The sequence below is a fragment of the Schistocerca americana genome, chromosome 8 (genome assembly GCF_021461395.2).
Source record: "Schistocerca americana isolate TAMUIC-IGC-003095 chromosome 8, iqSchAmer2.1, whole genome shotgun sequence".
NCBI classification, from domain to species: Eukaryota; Metazoa; Arthropoda; class Insecta; order Orthoptera; family Acrididae; genus Schistocerca; species Schistocerca americana.
This window is the reverse complement of record NC_060126.1, coordinates 309,684,068-309,708,569: the sequence shown is the minus strand read 5'-3', so window position 1 is coordinate 309,708,569 and position 24,502 is coordinate 309,684,068.

Below are 24,502 nucleotides of genomic sequence, written 5' to 3'. Positions count from 1 at the left end.
ACTCACTGTAGCTTTCAAACAAGACAGTTTGAATTTAAAACACATTTACAAGGCGCACGTAAGAACTGACATACCATTCAATGATTTCGTAAAGACATGTGCAATTTACTGAAATCACACGCAGTATGAATTTATGGTTATTGATAAATAAAGAAAAATAAATGACGGTAGGTACAGACCGAAATTCCAGGAGTTTCTTTATAAACAGCTATGAAAATAGTGATGGGTACATTAGTTCATATCACACTGTGGATAAGTTCGCGGGTGCGTCGGGCACTTAGCCCAAGTGTAAATGCATGCATAGACAGAGAATGCGTCTATACGTAGACAGTCAATTTCAACCTCTCGAACATAAAATTAAGGAACTAGAAGAACATAAACTTAAGAATCTAGAGACATAGACCCAGACCCTTCTCAGAATGATCAGTGACTTAGATATTAGGGTTAAGGAACTAGAGATGATTACCTGGATCATTCTGAGAAAGAAAATAGACGACTTAGCAGTAAAGGTGATGGAATTGAAACGAATGTACATGAGGTAACTTTAAAGGTTAAATAAATAAATGTCGTGTGACTAGGGCCACCCGTCAAGTGGACCGTTCGCCGGGTGCAAGTCTTTCGATTTGACGACACTTCGGCTACTTGCGCGTCGATGGGGAGAAAATCTCCGACCCAGTCGGGAAGCGAACCCGGGCCGAGCCTTTAGGATTGACATTCTGTCGTGCTGACCACTCAGCTACCGGGAGCGGACACTTTAAAGTTTGACAGAAATGCACGGAACACACGTAAGTTGGCGTCTGTGTAGGAGTCTACATGGTGCATAACAAGATGTTGACTAAGCATAAGGTCATAGACGCACGGAGAGGTGTTTGGAAGAAACTGTGTCTGCTAAGGGTAGAACATGTGGATCGAGAGCAGAGAGAACTCTCGCTGGAACTTCACAATGATGATGAGGTTGTTGGTTTTATTAACCATCACGCTGATGCTGGGATAGAAAAAATATTAAATATTCAGTGTCAGTGGTGTAAAACCGTACGGGGGGGGGGGGGGGGGGGGGAGAGGAGGCATGCACATTATAAGTGTAAAAGAAAAAACACTACTGATAGATGGTAGGGAATTTCAAGGATCATCTGTTATAATGGACCTCTTGGTTCTAAATCTGGCAAAAACAGTAAATTATTCACCCAAAGATCTTGAGATGTATTCCTTAAACGGTAGAAATACTTTTGGCGGAAGATCTTATTAACCGTGATGGCGGCTTTCAACTGGATAAATAGTGGGACTTGGTGATTTCATTAATATTCGGAGAAATGAAATATTTTATCAGTAGTGACACGCCTAGTGGCAGCTAATTTTATTAATTTAGCATCTGCGCTTTAACTCCGCCGATAGAGAGCGCGTATGCAATATCACCATTACGCATGCGCCTGCTCGTCATAAATGATGCGATATTCGAAGAGGAAGCAAAACTGTGTGTGATGTCCTTAGGTTAAGTTAGGTTTAAGTAGTTCTAAGTTCTAGGGTACTGATGACCTTATAAGTTAAGTCCCATAGTGCTCAGAGCCATTTTTGAAGCAAAACTCGACAGAGGTCGCTCACATACCGGCTGCTTTTGCGCATGCGTCTCCACGTCAATTTTTTGGTATAAAGTGAGTGATGTGAACTAGCAATCTCCAGTGCTAAAGACTCACTTGAAGAAGGCTGAATGGTTGTTCGTTGAAATATCGTGGCAAGAAGTCGACATCATCCGGCTGCAGTCCCGAAACTCCATGGAATACTCTTTACACCGGAAAAATTTCAAGAATCCAATGTCTATTACTAATTTCCGTATTGTTAAATTAATCTCTGGACTATTTCTTTTAGTTTCAGTTCGCGAAGGATACTTACTAGAATTTTATTTAAATTTATTTTCGCAAATGCATGAAGGTTCTGAAACAGTGACTTCAACTGTAAGTTATACTCTTTCCCATCCTAATTGTTTTTTCCGATGATGCAGATAATTTTACACATTGGCAGTCGTGAAGTGTAATTGAAATTATTTGGAAATTAATGCAGGTATTGTGTTCCACACTTGACTGAAGTCTTTTCTTGTTCTCAGGTGGTTTACAGTAGGCACACAAATATCAACTCTACCGTGGATGTTTTCGTCATGTGGTTACCCATAGAATAGTGGTCTTCTCATTAAAGGTAATTATCCTATTTAAAACCTTCCTGTCCGTCAGTTTTTAAAAGACGTACTCCCGTTTTATATTATTTTAGTGTTGTCGTGACACTAGAGGTGTCAAATACAATGGGAGCTGATTTCATTGATACATCAACTAAGTGGGCGCTCATAATGTATTTTGAATTCGAATTTCCGAATGTCTGAGGGTATTTCTCCAGTCTCATACATGATATACAACAGCTTGGATATTCAGTTTGTTTCTACTTCTCCAGACTATTTCAGAAATTGCGAAGAAATGTTATCTAGGTTATTATTAACTTTAAAATCATTCAGATGATGTGGTACAGGGAAAGAGATCGCAAGGAGGATGGGAGAGTACTATAGAAGCTAATTTCCTGTAATAACAAGTAAGGAGTTACAAGCAAATGGACACCCTTCGAATTTGAAAGAGTACATAGAAATCCGTCACTGATGGAGTGAGGTTATTCAGTCCACGTCACAACGCATTTTATTGCGTCAGGACCGCCAGATCAAAAAATTACGTACGCTGCAGACCGTCACAAACTGAAGTGCCGCAATTGCACACACTCGGTGTATGTAAATTAAGCTGGTGAAAATGCAATTAAGGTCGTAAAGCTGCAAACGGTCACATTTGCTAGTGTCACATAATGGAGGTACTATCTTCTACAAACTGTTGAGACGAAACAAACTTAACAGAATTGTTTGTACATGCAACATAGCTCTAGAATGAATAAATCTAGCTGCTCAGATGAATGGCACCACTGTGTTTCTCTTTTAATTCTCTATCACGCCAGTTTTTTTTTTATTTTCCCGTCTTTCCGTACTTGCTTCTATAGTCTTTCAGTTGTGGTTCGTCTCTGCAGCTAAATGAAAGTTTAGTCCTTTTGTGGCACTCGCTTTCTCTTATTTTTATTTACGAAGTATCTTCAGTAGCTTCTAATACATCTCTGTTTTATGTACACTCCTGGAAATTGAAATAAGAACATCGTGAATTCATTGTCCCAGGAAGGGGAAACTTTATTGACACATTCCTGGGGTCAGATACATCACATGATCACACTGACAGAACCACAGGCACATAGACACAGGCAACAGAGCATGCACAATGTCGGCACTAGTACAGTGTATATCCACCTTTCGCAGCAATGCAGGCTGCTATTCTCCCATGGAGACGATCGTAGAGATGCTGGATGTAGTCCTGTGGAACGGCTTGCCATGCCATTTCCACCTGGCGCCTCAGTTGGACCAGCGTTCGTGCTGGACGTGCAGACCGCGTGAGACGACGCTTCATCCAGTCCCAAACATGCTCAATGGGGGACAGATCCGGAGATCTTGCTGGCCAGGGTAGTTGACTTACACCTTCTAGAGCACGTTGGGTGGCACGGGATACATGCGGACGTGCATTGTCCTGTTGGAACAGCAAGTTCCCTCGCCGGTCTAGGAATGGTAGAACGATGGGTTCGATGACGGTTTGGATGTACCGTGCACTATTCAGTGTCCCCTCGACGATCACCAGTGGTGTACGGCCAGTGTAGGAGATCGCTCCCCACACCATGATGCCGGGTGTTGGCTCTGTGTGCCTCGGTCGTATGCAGTCCTGATTGTGGCGCTCTCCTGCACGGCGCCAAACACGCATACGACCATCATTGGCACCAAGGCAGAAGCGACTCTCATCGCTGAAGACGACACGTCTCCATTCGTCCCTCCATTCACGCCTGTCGCGACACCACTGGAGGCGGGCTGCACGATGTTGGGGCGTGAGCGGAAGACGGCCTAACGGTGTGCGGGACCGTGGCCCAGCTTCATGGAGACGGTTGCGAATGGTCCTCGCCGATACCCCAGGAGCAACAGTGTCCCTAATTTGCTCGGAAGTGGCGGTGCGGTCCCCTACGGCACTGCGTAGGATCCTACGGTCTTGGCGTGCATCCGTGCGTCGCTGCGGTCCGGTCCCAGGTCGACGGGCACGTGCACCTTCCGCCGACCACTGGCGACAACATCGATGTACTGTGGAGACCTCACGCCCCACGTGTTGAGCAATTCGGGGGTACGTCCACCCGGCCTCCCGCATGCCCACTATACGCCCTCGCTCAAAGTCCGTCAACTGCACATACGGTTCACGTCCACGCTGTCGCGGCATGCTACCAGTGTTAAAGACTGCGATGGAGCTCCGTATGCCACGGCAAACTGGCTGACACTGACGGCGGCGGTGCACAAATGCTGCGCAGCTAGCGCCATTCGACGGCCAACACCGCGGTTCCTGGTGTGTCCGCTGTGCCGTGCTTGTGATCATTGCTTGTACAGCCCTCTCTCAGTGTCCGGAGCAAGTATGGTGGGTCTGACACACCGGTGTCAATGTGTTCTTTTTTCCATTTCCAGGAGTGTATATACTAACTGCGTTACGTAATGGTTACAGATATGTTACTATATTATAGTATCTTTGTTATTATCTTATTGTTATGTAGGCAATAACATTTTGGAACGCAAGTTTCGGAAGGTAAATTCCTGTTTGGATCAACATACGATTTTGTGATCAGATTATACCATTTGTGACGTCATGTAATTGTAGCTAGTTCGCCTGCGTACGCCATGTATCCGATTTTCGGAATTTTCGAACACATTTAAATTGAACACTTCACTCTCACAGCAGATGGGCTGTGTGTGTCTACCGTATACAGCGCTGCCAACTTTCTCTGTGTGGTTTCATTCGTCTTTTGTTTGTATTGTGGTATTTGTTGGTAGCTTCACATTAGTTTTTTGGTAAGTGTGTGTGTGTGTGTGTGTGTGTGTGTGTGTGTGTGTGTGTTTTTGTATCTTGTAGTGTTTGATGGAGCTTCCTCTGGGAAAAAAGTGGAGTTTTGTGAGGAAGGAGTTGCAAAATGTCTCTGGTGGGCGATTAAGTTACTATTTAGTATAGTTACGTTGCACATTTGTTTGGTATATTCTGTGTGTTTTATATAGGCTTGTTTCTTCAGTATATCTGCTCTTCTGTGAGTTGATTTGTGTCTGTGTGGAGACAGATCAGCACACAGAATAACAAATATGCTGAACATAAACAAGATTTACACATAACGTACAGAACAAGAAGGACACTCCTGTCACTTTTACAAAGTGATGGTGATTAAGAAAGCTACTGTAGGTGCAACAACGTGAGGTGCCCTCACGTGTCTGGCTGTTTCGGTAAGCACAGCTCGTGATGTGCTCCTTCCTCTCCCTCCCCTAAACTGTCCCGCCTCACCACGTGTCATACGGTGATACTATTTTGCAGGTATATTCAGCAGTATATGTGAACACTGTCTGCAAAATGTGTCACGAATACAGTTGGTAGAAAATAAGTAATGAATTAAAACGTCAAGCAGTTTTACTGAATGAACATCGAAAATGTAGTAAGAAATAAGTTTTGTTTCCCTTCATCATTTTGTGGGGGTAACACCGCAAAAAATGCTTATAGAGGTTTGCAATTCTGTGTACAATTTTCTGGGTGGGTACTAGCGTCGTGGGGCACACTGCTTTTTCACCTCCTCCACCACCCCTCTGACAGGTAGCTGATCCTTATTCCCAAAGTGTTTCTTTCCAGGCAGTAAGTGATATACGTACCAGCTTTGGTTGAAATCGGTCTAGTGGTTTTCGGAGATATGGCTCAAACATACATACATTTTTATAATTTGTATGAATATCTTTTTCTCCGCAATCCAGTTTTTTATTAAATATAACCTATACGGTGCCCCTAGCTACGCTGAAGTTATCAAAACTATGCTTAAGTTTCCTACGACAAATCCACGAAAATTCATCTAGTAGTTTTGGATATAAACACGTTCATAGACGAAGAGACAGACACGACGGTTTTAGAGATTTATAATTAGTATAGATTACAGGGTGTTCAGAGTATCACGGGAGATGTTCATAGCGTCCACCACTGCATTCAGAACACAGCTCTGCCCTTCTGCACTATGACTGCCGCACGTGGTGGAAAATCTGTGACATGCCTCGGATCGTATTTGCAGCTGCCACTATTGTATTCCACAGATCTTGTCTTTGTTATGCCTATGGGAGTACACAAGCACTTTCATGTGGTCCAAACCCAGAAGTCACAGGGTGTGTGATCGGGAGTTCGTTGTGGCCATGCAACAAGTCCAGGCCAGCTCCAGGGCTAATATTCATTGAAATAGCGGCGCACAACATGTTCACAATGTGCTGTGGTTCTATCATGAAGTAGCCAAATTTTCTATCAGTTCATGTTTTGCCAGTAGAACATCCTCCAGTCGATCAGGAAGAACAGTCTGAAGAAGCTGCAAGTAGATGAGTGTCGTGTCGTCCAGGCAGTTCAGCAGTTCAGAGGGTCCAAATAAGTAATGATCATTTTTTCCTGACGTAACACTGATGGAGAGCTGATGATGAGAATGTATCTCCAAGATGACGTGTGGATTTATGTCAACCCAAACATGATAATTGTGCTGATCGACAATTCCATCTCTGGTAAATGTTGGTTCGTCCATTGCGAGTATTCGTTAGAGGAATTGTTGATCTGTGACTTGTCGGTTCAGCAGCCAATCGCAGAATGTTTTGCGGCTCTGAAAATCAGCATGTGGGTTTGGCTGGTTTGGCTGCTACAGAGGCTACACATGGAAGGGATTCAGTAATTGCTAATGTACTATTCTCTTCACAGACTGCTGCGGAAGTTGATGGCCTGCAGCTAGTCTTCCAGAACTAATATTCATTGAGTGTTCCACTGAACGAAGAAATGCCTCATCCACTGCAACTAACTAACGACTTCGCGGTCTACCAGCTTTGTCCATCACAGATGCATAGCGACCTGTCTCTCTCAAACGATGAGTTATCGACACAAAAGTTCTAGTAGCAGGACGTCATCTGCCAGGAAAACGCGCAGCAAAAGTATGAGCAGCAGCAGCAGCAGAATTCTCATGTTCCTAAACAGAAATCTAAACCATATCGGTCAGTTCATCATTCTCGTACTGCATCGTCTTTCTCAGCCACAGCAACTAACTGAGTGAATGTTTGCAGTCCCTGCCAGTGCGCCGTAGCGATGTGTTGCACTAGTGCACACAGTACCAACGACATTGCCATATCTCATAAACATAGCGTTTCCGGCAATAATTTGTAATGACACTTTTAGACGTTTAGTCTTTTCAAGAAATGTAGAACTACGGATCACCCTGTATACAGAAAAAAAAAAAAGAAAAGAGAGAGAGAGAGAGAAGAAGGAATCAAGGCACCACGAAGGAATTATCGTGTTACATGGACTGATAGAGCTGTTGGAATAAATCGATAGAGTTGCTGGCTGTCCTTTTGAGGGATATTGTGCCAAATTATGTCAAACTGACGCGTTATATCGTCAAAATCCGGTAGGAATAGAGGGCCATCCCCACAATGCTCCAAACGTTCTGGATTAGAGAGAGATCCGACAACCTTCCTAGCCGAGATAGGGTTTGGCAAGCACAAAGACAAGCGGTAGACACTCTCGCCATGTGCATACGGCCATTATCTTGCAAAAATGTTTGCCCAGGATGGCTTGCATTAAGGTCAACGAAAAGGGGCGTGCTATAAAGGTACTGCGGACGACTATCAAAGCGGTCCTGCTATGAATAGAAATGGCATCCCAAACCACCATTGGTGGTTGTCGCACCATATGACGGACGTCAGTAAGGTTGGTATCCGCCGCTGTCCGGGACGTCCTCACATACGTCTTCTCAGTTCATCGGGGCTAAGTTCGAAACGGAACTCATCACTGAAGACAGTTCTGCCGACTGATCAGATCATATACGCCACAGTCGTCTCAGATGGACAGCGATGATTCTCTATCAACTAACGGGATCTTATTTCCTTCTGTCCCGTTTGAATTGTGATATCATTTCCCCACAGCTGTTGGAGGGAGTACCTTTTTTGTCGCCAAGAGGATACGGTTCAACACGATGCTGCATCATCGCACTTTCACACCGATATCCGTGAGCACCTGAGCAAAAGATACTTTCATCCATGGACTGAGAGGAGAGGTTCTGCCCCACAGCCAGCGTCATTTTCGAATATCACTACAATGGATTTCTTCCCGTGGAGTAAATGAACTCTTTGTCGTACGAAACCCAGTGGAAACAGAAGACTAGCTGGTCGGTAGATTCCTAGCTGCCTCTCATTTTACAATATACGCCATGTATTTCTACTAGAGAGCAGCAAAATTTTATGCACCATAGTAACGCTCGCATTTTCCATTGGAAATTGTTGCTTCGAACATTTGTTCTGAGCTAACGTTTTTGCCCTAAGGTGTAAGCCGTGCGTCCTCTCGCCGGCATGGGTGAAGAAAATCTTCTCGGTTTCCAATCTGCGTCATTTCGAATTAAATCTTTTGAGTGGGCTTTCGACAGCTGCCCCTCCGTCGTCACCAGGACAACTACTGCCTCCTCGGACTGGAACGGTGCTCTGCTACCATAGGCTCCGGAAGGATCCAGACGCTGCTGCCTCGTCTGCACGTGCGGAATCCGTTCTGGTCCCAGCAGGCAGCAGTTTTTCTCCTGATAACGATGATGCCGGCAGCTGTCGAAAGCGCAACGACTTTTATTTGAAATGTTTTGCACTGAAAACCGAGAAGATTTTCTAAGGTCTAGTTTGATTATGTCACCAAAAACTTATTTTCCAGCCATTAGGTCATTATATTAAACTTTTCATCTTAGAATGCTTTACCAGTTGTATAATTTCAACCGTAAAGACTTTTGACAAGTGCATTGCAGGACATAAACGAAGACTAGTTCCTCGTTCTGCGATGAACCCCTTACAACGCAGAGATACTGGCGGCATTGCGAACCCGTTAAGCGGCTTGCCTGCGCTGTAATTGAGAAGGGGTATTGCCTTGTTAGCAGCGCAACATACAGATTTCAGATCCTTCCACGCCTGATCCGCCAAAGCTTGTTTCTTAGCCTGTAGAAACGATCTTAGCTACTGCATATGTAGACAGAGTTTCGTTGTATTTCATTACTTGCATTCACGGACTACCAACAGGACAAGTACAGCCTTCAAACTTATAAGGAAAACTTATATAAGGCACTGATGTGTAAATAGAGCTGCGCTCTACCAAAACATCATAAATGGGATAGTAAATGGTAGGATTCCCGTTAGTAGTGGAAAAATTATTGGTAGGGAAAGAAACACAAATGAATGGCTAACAGAGAAACTGGGAGCCGAAGAATTGTCTTTGTTTTTCTGTTAGTTTGTTTGTTTTGCGCACACTTAGAACCGTACGTCATTCAGTATTCGTCCATTGCGTATTTTACACCCTTACAGAATATAAATTGCATTTTATAAGTCACGAGGGTTAGTTGATCACGTAACTTATGCGCTTTTATGTAACTACACCACTCACTTTTGATGTAAATACGGTTTACAAGTACAGTCATAAAAAATATGTATACAATTTTTGTTGTTCTTTTATGCTCAAGAGAACATTATTCATCATGAACAAAGGCAATAGTTTCCTGTTGTTATCGAAAAATACGAAAGTTCTTATGAATAACAAGAACACGTTTTATATAAGTTTGACGAGGTACTGAAGCGATATATATTTAGTTAAGAATAACCAGTATTTATAGCAAAACTGAAATTGTCAATGTTTAATTCAGGTTTTATTCGAAAATTGTTGGTTTGTAACTTGAAACAGAGGGATATTGCAGTAAAAATAAAAGAAACATCACAGATTTATCATATAGCACTAGAGATAAATCTGTAACGTTTCTTTTATTTTCACTGCAATATCCCTCTGTTTCTATGCTGTTCATTTTTGGAACACAACCTACGACCAACTTAGAGAGAGAATTGATGACACTTTCTGCAGGACCTGACCATCATTTTGCATGACAACGCTCAAGCACGTACAGTGCAAGTTGTTACTGATTTGTTTGACTGATGGGGCTGCGAAGTGATATACAACCTACTGCACTCCCCTGACTTAAGCCCTCGTAAGTTCAACTCGATTTCTAAACTGAAGGAAACACTTCACCGCATTCGCTTCAGTAGCTACAAATTCGTCGGGCAATTGACCGTGCCACTCGAACTGTCAACACAACTGGCACTGCTAAAAGTATCCTACGACTTCCGCATCGCTGGCAACGGGTAATACACATTGCTGGTGACTACTTTGGAGATCAGTAAAACTTTGAAATACGTATCTATTTTGTACGAGCTGTAAATAAATAGTTGCCACTATTAAATTTCCAAACTTCGTATTATACACACAAAAGATCTAACGCAAAATGCCCTGAGACTCCGGAACTTCTGCTCTCTCTCCCATGAATACCAATTCCCTCCAACGGGAATGATTGTAGGAAGCCCTATTTGTACTCTTGTCGATACCTTCCCTTGTACCTCATGGCAAGCCGAATAATCGTATGGGCTTCACTAGACACACCGCTCAAAGTCCCCATCACCTGCTTCTCCATAAAACAATTGTGTCAATAACGTTCCCCAAATAGTCCTGGTTATTATGTCGATTAGCGTTTCACTTCCCAACCGACGGAAAGATAATCAGAGTGGGAGCGCGAACTCGACCGGAAAATCACCCGTGTCACTCTCAATGGAAACATACCGGCGTTGGCGGTCAATCGGAATGGGTGTGAGCAGTGGCGGAACAGAGAGGGTGGTAAGCATGCTGGCGAGTAGCGTTTTTTCGTCGGGAATTATTGTCGCGTTCACGTGACTTTTGATGCCCTCCAAAAGCAATTATATGTACGCAGGGACAGCACATTATCTTTGCTGGACTTAACGGTTCGTGTACATTGATAATCTTTGTTGTTACTGACATTTCAGAAGCTTTCAGTGAATCAGGATTACGTCCAAGACCATATGTTACTACTCCACAGGTGTTGTACTTCGATTGCTATAGCATCTCCTACAAATTGTACGCAACATACTGAATCAAGACGGCAAGATGGCGTCGTCTATACAAGTAGTTGCAAAGTGCTCTATAGAAAACCCTATTATATACAATTTAAAGTGCATCAATTGTCAAAATAGTGTTTACAGTGGTATTCGTTTGCGCTCTTTCATACATTTGTGGATCCATATATCGTTCATGAAGAATATAAAAGTGATAAATCCACACCGTGAATGTGGCTTTGTTCAGTGCAGTGGACGAGATAGCGCAATGAACAAGTATAACGCCGGTACTGAAGAATTTGTCTCAGATGCGGTGCGAGAACAACTATTAATAATTAAAAACTATATTAATGATATGTCGACATAGCCTCTCCGTGTTTGGAAAATAAACAAAATGAGGCTTACAATATTTAAAGGGAAACTGTTCGCGCGCTAGACGATGTGGTCCAATATTTGCTACAATTACGAGAAACACGTTTGAACTCCTTGCACACGAGAAATATATACGAAAGAATACTGGTATCGCAATTCTGACATGTTCTACATCCTGGAGGACCTCCTCACTACGGATCGGTTGGAATGAAAGTAAATCTAATCCAATCTAATCCATACATCAAGTACCAGTGTTTTAAGTGATGTACTAGCGACACCGAAAGTTTCAAAGCATAAGAAAACAAACAGTATTGAGTGCAATTCTAAAGGCGTTAGAAGTGCAGTAAATGGCTTACAAAATAAATTTACCACCAAAAAGACAAAATGAGTTATTGTGAAAAGAGGCAACAAAACAATATACAGTGCAATCCTAACGGCATTAGAAGTGTAGTAAATTGCCTAAGAATCAATTTACCGTCAGAAAGACAAAACAAATTACTGAGAGAAGAGGTAACAAAACAAAAAATTTGCATATTCTCAGACAGCCATGGGCGAGATTCGGTCACTATTAGGACTAAGGAGGCGGAATTTTTAGTTACAGGAAAAGTAAAACCCGGAGCTAGCCTCCAGGAACTAGTTAAAGACAGCAACCCACAACCAAATGATGTCTATGTAGCTACTATTGGAGCTAACGATGTACATACAAATGCGTCAAAAATGCAGTCCGACCAAAAAAAAAAAAAAAAAAAACAAATGTCGTTAGCATTCCAGACAGACATGAATTAATAAAAAGTTCATGTGTAAATACTGAAATTAGTTTCACAAACAGAAAGTTTCGAAAAGTCTGCAAAGCATTCAAGCATATTAACTTCTTAGACATTAGTTCCAAATTAAGAAGCTACTTTACTTGTCATGGAACCCATAAAAATCTCCCAGGAAAACATGTGCTTGCTATTGCTTTATTAATAGCAACGGCCAAACTATATGGAAACATAATGCAACCAATCGCACCAAAAGTATCTGTGCCTAATGAAACCGGACTACTGGAAGGAAAACAAACATTGGCATCAAAATATTCACTTTCGACTAATGAAGAAGCAGAAAGGAAAACTTCACCTACGAAAACACAAGAAATTGGTGGTGAATTATTGTACTACCAGGATCTGGATATTCAGACAACAGTAAAACAAGCAAAACCTACGATATCTCAACATACTCCCATTGGACCAGATTCAACATCAAGGGGTCACATTTCTTCAGGGAGTAAAGCTTCAAGCACCAGGATCTTAGTACCTCCGAGAAGACCGACAAGAGGATATAGAAGAACGTAACAATCTTAACACATATTGTCACAATGTAGAAACTGCGAAATAAAGTAAGTGAACTTGAAATTCTTACAAGTTATACTAATATGTTGTCAGTTATGCATTTATTGTGTACTAGTGAATAATGTCGAAGAGAGTCATAATTACTTTATCAGAGTATTCAAAACTTCAGACTAGTTCACCACTGTCTCAGAAAAAATTATAAAGTTGGTGGAACTTGTATCTACATAATAAACAGCATCAGTTGTGATCCTTCCCATCCTAGTGAAGTGCATTTCTCTGACAAAAACATTGAATTAGCTGGGGTAATACTTGCTGACCCAAATATGTATATAAAATGTGTGTATAGATCACCTGATACTCTAGTGTCTTCCTTAGAAACTTTGCATTACTGGAGAAAGCATTTTACAATAACTCAGAAAAGGTAATAACATGTGGTGATACCAATATTGATTTTCTTGAAGAATCTTCTAGAAAGTCACAATTAATAAATTAAATTACGTCCTTCAGCTTCAGTATAAAAGTCATACCCCCAACGAGATTAAACAGCTGTCTTGACCAGGTAGCCACTAACACTGACTGCACTGCAAAAATTATAGACGTTGGTTTTTCAGATCACAGTGCACTTAACGATACATTTTAAACCACCACCAAATGTGTACATAACTTTGTACTTAGCTTAAAGAAGAAAGACTGGCAAAGTGTATTCACTTCTTCAACTAAAAATGAAAAGTTTGATTTTTTTGCAGATATTTGAATATTACTTTAATTGCTACCTTCCAGAAAAATCAAAAACTGTCACTAAAAGAAAAAAGGATGCTTGCGTCACAAAAGGTATTAAAACTTCATCAGAAAAGATGAGGCCGCTGCACCGACTTAACGAGTTTACGCTTGTGTTGCCCATTTGTTTGTCTGGTTGAAAATGCAATAGACGCAGTTGTCGCCAGATGTCAGGTAGCGCCTGTTGCTGTCTACGATATACAGGCTCTTTAGAGCAGACGGTTCTGCAATCCGCAGCAGGTACGGGCACTTTGCTGGAAGACAGTACTACCAACACCAACACGAGCAGCTTTCAGCCACTGGGAACAGGTTGGCCGAGAGCTTAGACCATCGATACATGTAGACACCGCACGCCACTATCTCTGCCGTGGTACAGTATGAAATCAACATGTAACTCATGTGTGAAAAGTGAAAAAGCGAAGCTTCTGTCGTCAAGCGCAATGAGGGGTAGTGCAAACAGTTAGAGTTTCTCTCGTTTGTTACTGAAATCAGTCATTGATTTTAACTATTTAACGACATTTGCACATTTGGTACTATGTTACCCAAATTTCTCCGAAATCACAATATTTACGTGATTGTTACCGTATCTTTTTACCATTTGTCCAGGAGCAATGGTAACAAACAGTTTGAAACATCGTATTGACTGCTCTTTTTCTTTTTTTAAGTGACAGAATTACAATTCTGCAGTGAATTGCTGTACTTTTTGCTCTGTAAGTCATTTTGTTCACCACTTCCGTAGGAAGAAAACATTCAGTTTTCTGACGATTTGTCGACAACGCGTGTGATATGTTCTACTGTGCTTATACACAGTCCAGTCACATTAATGTGACCACGTTTCAGAAGCCTGACTAACAAACTTTTGCAATGCGGACAGCTGAGAGATGTGCAGGTAGAGAGTCAGTGAGATTCTGGAAGGTACCAACAGGGATGTGGTACCAAGCCACCTCCAGTGCTTTGTCAGCTGCACTAGGTTTCTTGGTTGAGGATCCACAGAACGAAGAGCCCGATCTAGATGGTCTCGCAGACTCCTGATTGGGTCCAAATGCGGGGAGGTTGGTAGCCACGGGAGTACAGTAAACTCATCCTGATGCTCTTTGAACCACACATGTACACTGCGAGCAGTGTAACACATCGCATTGTACTGTTAGCAGGTGCCACTGTGCTTAGAAAAACCAAACCAAACCGAATATGGGAGTGGACATGGTCCTCAAGGATAGGTACAACTTCTATTGATCCAGCCTTCCAGAAAGATGAAACCACCCATGGAATACCACGAAAACATTCTTCAGACCATAAAATTCCCTCCTCCAGCTTGGACAATGCACAAACCATCTGTCTCATAAAGCATAAATCGTGATTCATCTGAAAAGGTCACCTATCGCCACTCAGTTGGCGTCTAATTGAGGCATTGGCGCGGATGAACAGTCTCTTGATTCATCTGGGTGGTCAGTTGCTCAACAGTTGAACGTCTATTCGTCTGTAAATATCTCCGCAGCTGTCATTCAGCCCTGCCAACTACTGACCGTGGTACACGACAGTTGCATAGGTGCCGGTTTTGAATAATGCCATTTTGCCATGGATGGTATGCTCATGTGATTTCTACAGCCACTGAATCGAAAATTTACCCCGCATTGACAGACTGTTGTAAACAGTGAAGGAGAATATGTTATTGGTTGTGTATCTGTTGTGTTTTTATGGAAAAACCTAATATATATATGTCGAAGGAGTTCTCCAGGAGAAATGATTTTGTATTTCACTTAAAATTTGCTTTGCTACTTCTCAGACATTTTATGTTGGTGGACAAATGATCAAAATTTCTTTCTGAGCCACTGATAACTTTAATAATGTACAGTGAGGGGGCATTTTACCGCTAGTGTTGTACTTAAGGACATCACTGTTCTTCGCATAATTATATGAATTGTTTATGCGAACATCATTAGCGAATATGTGTGTTGTAACGGAGAGGTTAAAATGTCTGTCTCCTTGAAGAGATGCCTACATGACGTCTATGACTGAACTCCACATTTTATTCTTGCTGCTCGCTTTTGTGCAATCAAAAGTTCCTTTCCAGGGTACGAGTACCCTAGAAAATGACTCCATAAGACATTATTGAGTGGAAATGTGCAAAATAAGTGAGGAGGCTGATTCGATTGTTTCCAAGATTAGCAATTATGCAAGGTCAAAAGTAGCTGAACATATTAATATTGTCTGAGAAGCTCAGTGATATGCTTCTTCCAGTTCAGATTTTTATCAATATGCACACCCAAAAATTTGGAGCATTCTAAAGTTTTTACTCGCTCGTGCTTATATGATAAATCAATTCCTGGCACGAATATTTGTTGTAGAGAACTGAGTATTGTGTGCTTTTTCAAAATTTAAGAAGAGTCTACTTTCTGGGACCCATTTTATAATTCTTTGGAAAATATGATTTACCATCGCTTTATTTGCTTTCTCTCTAATGGGCTTTATTAAGACACTATCATTGCCTGGAAAAATTACCAATTCTGCATGCTGGATGTTAAGTGTAATGTCTTTCACGTATTTAGGAAATAGGAGTGGACCTAAAATGAACTCTGTGGTATTCCCTTTGTGATTCCTTCCCAGTCATTTATATTTTCTACCCTGGATAGTGTCTTGAAAGGAGGATATAAGATGAACATCAACAAAAGCAAAACGAGGATAATGGAATGTAGTCGAATTAAGTTGGGTGATTTTGAGGGTATTAGATTAGGAAATGAGACACTTACAGTAGTAAAGGAGTTTTGCTATTTGGGGAGCAAAATAACTGATGATGGTCGAAGTAGAGAGGATATAAAATGTAGACTGGCAATGGCAAGGAAAGCGTTTCTGAAGAAGAGAAATTTGTTAACATCGAGTATAGATTTAAGTGTCAGGAAGTCGTTTCTGAAAATATTTGTATGGAGTGTAGCCATGTATGGAAGTGAAACATGGACGATAAATAGTTTAGACAAGAAGAGAATAGAAGCTTTCGAAATGTGGTGCTACAGAAGAATGCTGAAGATTAGATGGGTAGATCACATTACTAATGAGGAGGTATTGAATAGAATTGGGGAGAAGAGGAGTTTGTGGCACAACTTGACAAGAAGAAGGGACCGGTTGGTAGGACATGTTATGAGGCATCAAGGGATCACCAATTTAGTATTGGAGGACAGTGTGGAGGGTAAAAATCGTAGAGGGAGACCAAGAGATGAATACACCAAGCAGGTTCAGAAGGATGTAGGTTGCAGTAGTTACTGGGAGATGAAGAAGCTTACACAGGATAGAGTAGCATGGAGAGCTCCATCAAACCAGTCTCAGGACTGAAGACCACAACAACAACAACAACAACAACCCTTCTGACATTATTTGAATTATTCAGCACAACTTTTTGCGTATGACTCAGACCAGCTGTGCACAAAACCATCAATTTCATAACACTTGAGTTTTCCTAAGAGAGTATCATGATGTGCACAATCAAACGCCTTGGAAATATCACAAAAAACCATCTGACGATATTTTGTCATTTAGGGCCTTTACAATTTGATATTTGAACATATAAATAGCATTGTAAATCGAGCTACCCTTCTGAAATCCAAACTGTAACATGCTAAGTAAATTGTTTCCACTTAAGTGTGAGATTGTTCTTGAGTACATTACTTCTTAGAATATTTTTGGAAAAGCTGTCAGACAAAAGTAGTATCATTGAATTCGTAATATTAAGCGACAAAGTAATACTCCCTAACTTCAGTCTTTAATCTCACTGACTTTAGTTGAAAACATGTTCGCAGTTTTATTTTGTGTGTTCTATTAATCAACTATATCTATGTAATAAAATATTACACCCTTTCACATATCTTTAGGCTCAACCAAACACTACGTAACATTCCACCTCTGTAATAAGGAAACCTTAATTGAAAATACCATAATTAAGATAAACTGAACAGTATTCTGCAGAAACCAAACGGATGCCGTCACTATTCAGTTGATCGGAACATCGGCTTCAATATCATGATGTCATGGGCGGTCTAAATCACCTATGGCAGTGGTTGTCAAGTCAGTATTGATTTACACGTATGTTACGCTACATCGGTTCGCATAAGTACCGACCTCATTATAAAATAGTAACCTAAAATAATCTGTAAGTTATAAGCCCTCATTAGACCACATATAATTTGGGTGCGACAAGTTCCCGAGTAGTGATTGTTAAAAGTCGGTACTATTCTGCATACTTCGTGTCGACTGTTCTCTGTTTCAAATTGCTGCCGACCTCGGTAACACCAAAGCTGTGACAGTGTAATTGCGTGAGGAAACGTTACTGTGTTGTCTGTGTAGGTGGATGATTAACAGATTAATGACCGTAATGGTACTTATATTTTAATGCACAGTGCAGTATGAGAAACGATCACAAATGTCTACCGAATGTTTTGACTGTCATATTTCTTCTTTTCATTGCTCTGTATTACGATAGCCTTGATGAAATTTCATATTCCATGCTACAAATATGTCCTGCATTCGAAGGTGATAATCTGTATAATGCACACTCACTAATCCATGTTTGTTCCGTTGAATTTCCGTTAGCAGCCGATCCATATGTAGCACACACGCCCACAAGGTGTCAGCACTGAAAGACAAACAAGAAAATATTTCCGTTCCCCCAGACCCTCTAACCACACAGTGGCGAACTACATAGCCCTCTTCCCTGAGGTAAGCGGTCAACTTTATTTAGATCACAGCGGAATTCACCAACGTCATTTAAAGTTAAGCACAGCTTAAAATATTATTGGCCCTGCAAGTATTTTTGTTTGATAAGGGGCAGGAAAACTAAAATATTAACAAGCGCTTAACGTTAGTTGACGTTTTTGGATTCCGTTGTTTGTTGCATGATGCACATTATTGTAAAATGCGAGGGACGTAACGCAGGCCACAAGAATACTTTATTGTGGCCGCATGCGCTCTCGGGCCGCAATTTGACAACTGGTCTGTGGTCTAACTCCAAGAGATATCACTTCTTGCAAATGACACTATTAGTGAACTGAAACCTCCCGTCTCGGCTTTATGGGCAATGATGATAATTCTACAGAGAGGTCTAGAATTTCTGACCTACACATTTATTAGGAGATTTTTTTGTTCCGTTTCTAATGTGCAGTCTCTTGGACAGATAGTGGCCAGATAATTGTTACGATTAATTACTGATTTCAGTTGTGACGCCTTCTGCCAGCTCACCTGATAGTTTACTGTTAAGATTTGGGGTTTACATTGGCTCAGATGTTGACGAATTCGCTTACGCATTAAGAGTGGATAATGTAAGTTGCGACATTAAAAATAAATAACAAAAAGCACAAATTTGTGGACCATTAAAAACATTTTACTATCTACGTCAATCAATAAATAACACTCTGGCCGGATCATCTCCTTGTGAGGAGTTGAAGCAGCAGTAAAAAAATTGACAGAGGCAGTGGTATGTTCGTCTAAGCAGCGGCAAAAACGTAGTTGACTGTTGTTTTGGCAACTTGATCATGTGGTACCAATAGGAATAGTTTCTGAAAATCTGAAGTTAACTATTACTTGCTGAATACCGTATTGAGTTCATCAGTCGTAATAAAGGCCAAAATTTGCATTCCAGTGGAGATTGAAGGCAGACCCTCCTTTTTCGAAATAGTACAGATCATTTAATTTGAAGGCAATCGAATCTCTCTAGGGGAGACAACTCACAAACAGATCATGTTCAGCAAAGGATGAATCTATGTGTCCACTGCCATTGACATGCCTGTAATTAATTGTCACACAGAAGTTAATAATTAGTGACGACATGGATCCTCTGCAACCAGAGACGATTTCCACAGACTTAATTTAGACTGTTAATCTTCAAACAATAGAAAACACCAGACTGTTTCCTTCTCATTCGCAGTGACGTAATTGGCAAATCGAAGTTCATTTATTCCAGACGAGCCAAAGTTTGTTCATGTTGCTTCAGTACGAATCTGATTAGAAATATAGGCCACCTATAAATTATTTTCCGAGCCAGTATCCATGCTAACATTGGGTATTCATGTGAATCACGTGAATTGACGGTTGACCCTACAAATTTATTTCTGGTGAACAAGAAATACTCTCGAACTCACACATTCTCATTAACTTTTATGTCAAATAATATATCTAACTATGTAACTCCTTAAATGCTCTCCACCTTAACATTCGTGTGTATATTTCTTGTGACTCTCCCAGGATGTTAAGTCAGCCGACCCAAAATCCACTACTGACTCCAAGTGATCACTACTGCAAGCGCTGCTGGTGAAACACAATGCCCCAGACGGCAGAAAATACACGGAACAACAAGAAATACTTACTACTGCACAACGTATGCAGTTCTCAACAATATTATCATTCATCTTATCACCTGAAGGCTTTTACCACTATGCAATATTAATTCAGATTTAATTGTACGAAATCATACTATGGGGGACGTGCCGTTGCCCTGAAATAGCATACTTCCATAACACGCGACTTACATAATACGAAAACAAAGAAGTACGGCAAAACCAATACTGGGTCTCAAAGGTTGTCGACTGCCATTGTAATTTTGACGTCAGTTCTGAGTAAGCCAAAAGTTTCACGAACGCGACTCTCACATAAATATAAGATTTGTAAGCCCTATAATGCTTACCATCTTGTAAGACATCTTTTGGGAGCATTTTTATGTATGAACCACAGCTTTGGCTCTCACCGTTTCTTTAATTATATTTTTTTGTTGCAAGTTAAATAAACCATGCTAATTATTTATGTACATCATAGGTACACATTACTCAAAATACAAAGAAAGTAGAATGTTATTTTTTACTCTAAGTTCTTTACACTATTATCTTTAAAGCAGACTATTGTAAAGATGGTGCTGTTATAAATTGTGGTACAGATAAATTTTAAGCATGATTATCAAAACTTTTGGAAATGAATTCAGGGTTTCTCTTCAAAAAAGCATTTTATTTTGACAGTTAAGTTACAAAAGTAATCTGCTTTTCAGTTAAGCATGTTTTAAGACAGTATACAAAATTTTGGCAGTATACAAAATTTTAGCACCCTATCGTTAATAGTTTTTAGCCAAAATGTACCAGAATGTGAAATAATGTAACTTTTGGGAAATTCAAGTTAAAGTTAAAACTTTTTCTATTAAACTTGCATGGCATTAATGCATCCCAGATCCATACTCATCTTGTTTCCTGTATTGTTCTTCCTCCCTTCTCTTTTTCACACTTCTTCTTCTTATCCTTGCTTCTTTGGTGGCTTCCAACACCGATTTTTCTGCTTTGAAGAGTCTCCTTCAGTCTATGGATATTAGAGCTCTATGCATATTTAGTCCACCAGACACTCCCATCAGTTCCATAATATTAAGCCTTGATATTGCACTTCCATTGAAGTATAGAAGATCATCTAGCACACCTATTTTCAAAGTATTTAGTATCACTAAAATGGGACACAACAGGGATACAAATATCTGTGACAAAAAAGAGATTATTTCATGAAATATCTAGACAGCTCACCACATCCCCAGAATTTGATTCCTATTTTAAGAATTACAAAAAGATTTTAGCTGAAGTCGTAAAAGAAGCAAAAAGAATGGCAAATAGTTCCTTCATAGCAAATGCACAAAATAAATTGAAACCATATGGGACATTTTAAGGCATGAAACAGGAGTATAACGGAGAGAATACCATAATATTAAACTGAACAAAAACATTTCTGTAATATCTGATCCTTAGCAGATGGCAAATTATTTTAACTCATATTTCTCTGAGGCAGCTGACAGTCTGGTGAAGCAAAACTTTCAATATGCTGTCACTGCAAATCAGATTAAAACTATCCCTAGTAACAAGTCTCTCTTCCTATACCCAATAGATGAACAGGAAATGCTTAAAACAATAGGGGAGCTAAAATCAAAATTTTCCTCTGGTACTGACAACATACCAGACCGTGTCATTAAAAAATGTGCACCCTTAGTAGTTAGGCCCATGGTAGACATATGCAATAGTTCACTTTCTCAGGGAACCTTCCCAGAAAGGTTAAAAATAGCTAAACTAAAGCCATTGTACAAAAACGGTAAAAAACAGGTATAACAAATTATAGGCCAGTCTCTCTACTATCTGTTTTCTCTAAAATAATTGAAAAAAATCTGTTATAAAAGTCTTGTAGATTTCATTGAAAAAAATTAACTTTTCTCAGCTACACAGCATGGTTTCTGAAAATGTAAATCCACTGAGACAGCTATTATTGATTTCTTAAATGAAGCTTTAAGTGCAGTAGATAAAAAAGAACACATAGCAGCAATATTCCTAGATTTTTCAAAAGCATTTGACATAATTAACCATGGTCTATTGCTTAGAAACAGGCCCAGCCCATGAGTAGGTAAAGTCATATCTACAAAACAGACACCAAATAGTTGAAGTCTTGTACAAAGAAGGAGAAAATTTAACTTCCTATTAATCAGAAAAACAGTCTGTTAAATATGGCGTGCCGCAGGGTTCTGTATTGGGACCAATCTTATTCTTGCTGTTTGTAAATGACCTGGAACTATCCAGCCCTAACTATAAGTACATTAAATATGCCAATGATACAAATATACTTATCAAAGGAAAGACCCCAGAAGAGCTCCAAAATGAAATAAAAAAGAGCACTTCACATGTATCAGAATGGTTCGCAATGAACAACTTAATAATAAACACACATAAAACAAACACTATGCATCTACATACAGTGCAGAATAAACAGCCTTTATCTGCAACCATAGAAATGTTAGGTAAAAGACTTGAAATTGTAAATAGCACCAAATTTTTGGGAGTTTGGATCCAAGATGACCTAAGATGGCAGAAACACACACAACACCTATGTAGTAAATTATGTACTATTTGTTATAGTATAAAAATTCTTGCTGGCTGCACATCAATGCAAGCCATAAAAAAAGTGTATTATGCCCAAGCAGAATCACTACTAAGATATGGTTTCATTTGCTGGGGAAATTCACCATCTGGCAAAAGCTGTTTTATTGCACAAAAGAGAATTATAAGAACCATGGAAGGCTCAGCACCTCGATCTACATGCCAACCCTCATTTAAAAAGCTTTTTATTCTTCCATTACCATGCCTATATATCCTAGAAACAATAATGTTTATAAGGAAAATCGTAGATGAAAATAGCAAGATTGCTCCAAAAAACCAAAATATCCATTCATACAACACAAGGAATAATCAAGATTTACATATGCAATTTTGATTTACATCACTAAAACAAAAAGGATCCTTGCAAACAGGAAAAAAACTGTATAACAAACTACCTACAAAAATTAAGGCAATAACTGGCATGCATAAATTCAAAATTGCAGTGAGTGACTACTTGCTACAGAATTGCTACTATAGTGTTGATGAATTTTTATCTGCAGTGTAAATATGTGAAAAATTTAAATAGTTTATACAATTAAGGCCAAAATAAGAAATGTGTACATGTAGATTTATCTGTGTATTATATGTGGTCTATTACATATATGTGTGTGTGTCTGTATAATCAAGGCCGAAAGTATGAAATGTGTGCGTGTAAAATTTGTGTATTTGTGAAATCTTATTCCCATATGTTAGAGTATATTCTCAACTGAAAACCATACAACAGTTTTTCTTTTAAACTTTATTGAAAATTATTTGACTTGTCTTATATCATTATGTACACCTGTACAGTGTATGATTGACAGGACCAATAAATATACAATACAATACAACACTAGAACAGTTTTTGGTATGGGTACTGTAACCTGTCTATTTCCTTGTCTGTAAACTGACCATGTACAGTAATGCACTTACGATCAGCTAAGCACTCTATCTTTAATAGTTTTTAGCCAAAATGTACCAGAATGTGAAATAATGTAACTTTTGGGAAATTCAAGTTAAAGTTAAAACTTTTTCTACTTAACTTGCATGGCATTAATGCATCCCAGGTCCATATTCATCTTGTTTCCTGTATTGTTCTTCCTCCCTTCTCTTTTTCACACTTCTTCTTCTTCTTCTTCTTCTTCTTATCCTTGCTTCTTTGGTGGCTTCCAACACTGATTTTTCTGCTTTGAAGAGTCTCCTTCAGTCAATGGGTATTAGAGCTCTGTCTGTATTTAGTCCACCAGACACTCCCATCAGTTCCATAATATTAAGCCTTGACATTACACCACCACTGAAGTATAGAAGAGCATCTAGCACACCCATTTTCGAAGTATTTAGTCTCACTAGAACAGTTTTTGGTATGGATACTGTAACCTGTCTATTTCTTTGTCTGTGAGCTGACCATATCCCCTAATGCACTTACCATCAGCTAATTTCTTTCCCTTCAAATTCCTCTTGAAGTTCCCCAATCTTGTGCCTAACCTTTCCTGGACGTGTCCAATATATTCCATTGTTTCAATTTTTGTGTCAGTATAAGGTTTGGATTCATAGATTTTTTGGGACCCTTTTGAGTCTCCATCTCCTAGGTGAGACATATACATCACACTATATTTCTCCACTGACATGTGAAATATCCTCACAACACCTTCAGTTTCATCCCTCCACCAGAACCACTAAAATTAATCAAACATTTATGATTTTAAGTTCCACTAGTACAGCCATGACAATACTTGGTAATACATTCCACATCAATTACTTTACCATTGCACAAAGAGGTAGCTGTCACTACACCATTTAAGGAACTATGGCATCTTCTTTGCCAGGATACATCCAGGGATGCAGACATAATGTATTCCGTCATTCATGTCTACATTTTCCTGAACAGAATTTTTCATACTATCATTTGCTAATTCTTCTAAAGTCCTGTCAAACCTTGTAGGTGGAGGTAAGTCTATAAGAGTATAGAAAATTTATGCACTTCTGTACCCTTTGCCTATACACCTCATAGCATAAGCAAGTTTAATATTTGTGTTATACACTCTCTGTTTAGTTATGCC